The sequence below is a fragment of the Phocoena phocoena genome, chromosome 11 (assembly GCF_963924675.1).
Source record: "Phocoena phocoena chromosome 11, mPhoPho1.1, whole genome shotgun sequence".
NCBI classification, from domain to species: domain Eukaryota; kingdom Metazoa; phylum Chordata; class Mammalia; order Artiodactyla; family Phocoenidae; genus Phocoena; species Phocoena phocoena.
This window is the reverse complement of record NC_089229.1, coordinates 52,664,419-52,668,560: the sequence shown is the minus strand read 5'-3', so window position 1 is coordinate 52,668,560 and position 4,142 is coordinate 52,664,419.

Below are 4,142 nucleotides of genomic sequence, written 5' to 3'. Positions count from 1 at the left end.
ATGACAGTCTCTAGGTCCATCCACATCTCTTCAAATGGCACTATTTCATTTCTTTTTGTGGCTGAGTAATATTCCATTGTATATATGTACCACGTCTTCTTTATCCATTCATCTGTTGATGGACATTTAGGTTGCTTCCATGTCCTGGCTATTGTAAATAGTGCTGCAGTGAACATTGGGGTGCATGTGTCTATTTGAATTGTGGTTTTCTCAGGGTATATGCCCAGGACTGCAATTGCTGGATCATATGGTAGATCTATTTTTACTTTTTTAAGGAACCTCCACACTGTCCTTCATAGTGGCTGTATCAATTTTCATTCCCACCAACAGTGTAGGAGAGTTCCCTTTTCTCCACCTCTTCTCCAGCATTTATTGCTTGTAGATTTTTTGATGATGGCCATTCTGACTGGTGTGAGGTGATATCTCTTTGTAGTTTTGATTTGCATTTCTCTAATAATTAGTGATTTTGAGCATCTTTTCATGTGCTTTTTGGCCATCTGTATGTCTTCTTTGGAGAAATATCTATTTAGGTCTTCTGCCCAATTTTTGATTGGGGTGTTTGTTTTTTTGATATTGAGCTGCTTGAGCTGTTTGTATATTTAGGAGATTAATCCCTTGTCAGTTGCTTTGTTTACAAATATTTTTTCCCATTCTGAGGGTTGACTTTATGGTTTTGTTTATAGTTTCCTTTGCTGTGTAAAAGTTTTAAGTTTAATTAGGTCCCATTTGTTTATTTTTGTTTTCATTTTCAGTACTCTAGGAGGTGGGTCAAAAAAGACATTGCAGCAATTTATGTCAAAAAGTCTTCTGCTTATGTTTTCCTCTAAGAGTTTGATAGTGTCTGGCCTTACATTTAGGTCTTTAATCCATTTTGAGTTTATTTTTGTGTATGGTGTTAGGGAGTGTTCTAATTTCATTCTTTTACATGTAGCCATCCAGTTTTCCCAGCACCACTTATTGAAGAGACTGTCTTTTCTCCATTGTATATCCTTGCCTCCTATGTCATAGATTAGTTGGCCACAGGGCATAGGTTTATCTCTGGGCTTTCTATCCTGTTCCATTGATCTATTTCTGTTTCTGTGCCAGTACCATACTGTCTTGATTACTGTAGCTTTGTAGTATAGTCTGAAGTCAGGGAGACTGATTCCTCCAGCTCCATTTTTCTTTATCAAGATTTCTTTAGCTATTCGAGGCCTTTTGTGTTTCTATACAAATTGTAAAATTTTTTGTTCAAATTCTGTGAAAAATGCCATTGGTAACTTGATAGGGATTGCATTCAATCTGTAGCTTGCTTTGGGTAATATAGTTATTTTCACAATATTGATTATTCCAATCCAAGAATGTGGTATATCTCTCCATCTGTTTGTGTGGTCTTTGATTTCTTACATCAGTGTCTTACAGTTTTCTGAGTATAGGTCTTGCCTCCTTAGGTAGTCTTACTCCTAGGTAATTTATTCTTTTTGTTGTGATGGTAAATGGGATTGTTCCTTAATTTATGTTTCTGATCTTTTGTTGTTAGTGCCAAGTAAATTATTCTTAAAGAATACACACATGCACACATCCACCCCCACACACACCAAACTATAAAAATGATTGATAAATTTAGCTATATTAAAATTTAGAATGTCTTTACAATAGAAGATAATATAAATAAAACTAGTAGACCAGCCAAAAATTGGAAAAATAGATTTGAAATATATTTGCAATAAACAACAAATGATTACTATAGAAAGTAAATTTAAAAGTCATATAATCAAAAGTAAAAGATAAACAATGAATAGAAAACTGTACAAAAAATATGGACAATTTACAGAAGAGGTAAACAAAAAAACAGTAAATATAATTTAAAAGTACTTACCCTCACAATTAACCAGGGAAATGATAATTAAAACAACAGAATGTCATTTCAACCATCACATAGGTAAAATTTTAAAAACCAAATCAAATCTTTACCACTTGGTAATTAAAATTCCACACACCCTCTCTCTTACAATCACTACTAGATTAAATAAGCCCAAATATTGTCTAATTCACAGTGTGGATAGACCATAATTTATTTACTAATTTCCCTATTAATAAGCATTTACCTAGTTTCTAGTTTTTTGGGCCCTACAGACAATGCTTCAAATAAATATTTTCATACATAAAAAAAAAAAAGAGAGAGAGAGAGAGAGAGAAGCCGGGACTTCCCTGGTGGTCCAGTGGTAAAGAATCCGCCTTCCAATGCAGGGGACACGGATTCGATCCCTGGTCGGGGAACTAAGATCCCACGTGCCGCAGGACAACTAAGACTGCAAGCCGCAACTACTGAGCCTGCGCACCACAACTACTTAGCCCACGTGCCGCAACTACTGAAGGCCGCGTGCTGCAACTACAGAAGTCCCTGCACCTAGAGCCTATGCTCCACAACAAGAGGAGCCACTGCAATGAGAAGCCCACGCACTGCAATGAAGAGTAGCCCCCACTCACTGCAACTAGAGAAAGCCTGCACGCAACAACAAAGACCCAGCACAGCCAAAAAAAAAGGAATGTTTTCATTACATTTAAGTAGAGAATCGTATGCGGAAATACTGTCAAGGTTTTTTCGCTTAACTTATGTGGAACCCAAACATAGCAATTAACATGGCCAAGCTGGTGGAAATGATTTTCAATGCTTGATTTGGATATTTTGAGTGTGTGAGCTATCTCCCGCGTGGTATAATGTTGATTGTTCTCAATTAATGTCTGGATTTGATCGCTATCAACTTCAGCTAGTCTACCCGACCGTGGAGCATCGTCCAGCGAGAAATCTCCAGCACGAAACTTCTCAAACCAGTTTTGATATGTTTGATCGGTCACAGCACCTTCTCCATACACTGCACAGATCTTTTTTTGTGTTTCAGTTGCATTTTTACCTTTCTTGAAATAATAAATCATAATATGCCGAAAATGTTGCTTTTTTGTTCCATCTTCAATATTAAAATGGCTACACAAAAACTCACCAATTCTGATGTCTTTTTTTTTAATGTACACTGATATGACATCTGTCACATACAGTCTAGCAAAATTGTTTCAGATGAAGTTCAGTCCAGTGGTTAAGACTTCCCCTTCCAATGAAGGGCGTGCAGGTTCGATCCCTGATTAAGGACTTAAGATCCCACATGCCTTTCTGGCAAAAAAACAAAACATAAAACAGAAGCAATATTGTAACAAATTCAATAAAAAATTTAAAAATGGTCCACAGGAATAAAAATCTTTAAAAAAAACCCAATTCATTAAAGGTAAGCTTTTACCAACAGAGAGGTTGGAAACTTTATCCAGAAATGTTAAGACTGCATCGGGGTAGAGTTGAATCTGTCAGAGCACAACTTAAATCTCTAACAGTCTACTCCACACTCATGTCCTACAAGCTTTCCAGCTAAGAATACTGCCAGACAAGTTGAACAGCAAAACCAGATACAACTGACCAAAAAAAAATAGTAGCCCAACTTAGCAAGGCTTGACATAGAAAATGGATAGACAACATTCAATTTTACAGCCTCTATTTGACAAAAGACTGCATGCCTATGTGTATTCAAGTCACATCATAGTAATTAAACTCAATTTTTTTCATATTTTTATTGTAGCAAGGTATGTATAATATGTTTGCCGTTCTAACCATTTCTAAGTGTCCGTTGAGTGGGAATTACATTCACAATGTTGTGCCACTACCACCACTTAAATATTTTAATGGACATTTATATTCATTCGTCTGTCAATACAGCAGGCTGGGGTGGAGATCACATGTTGAACAAAAACTGCCGTGGTCCATGCCTTCATGTGGCCGTAATGGACTAAGGTGCTGTTTTGGTTTTTTTTCTTTGCGGTCAGATGATGGTGAAGTCTTTCTGTACATCGGAAGATGGGCAGGGTTGAAAGTGGCCGTGGATACACTGCAGAGGTCAAGGATTGGCTCGGGTGAAGGGGCGGTCTTCCAACGCCCGACTCCAGAGTCCGAGGCAAGAAGGATCTTAGCGCTCCCCGAAAGGGCGGGGCCGTTGGCAGGGCGGGACGGAGGAGCCTCAGAGAGGCTTAGGCGGGGCTGAGGGCGGGGCCGAAGGCGAGTCCTGGGTGGGGCGAGGGCGAGGGGCGGGGTCGGGGCGCGTCGGGCGGAAGCGGCGGGC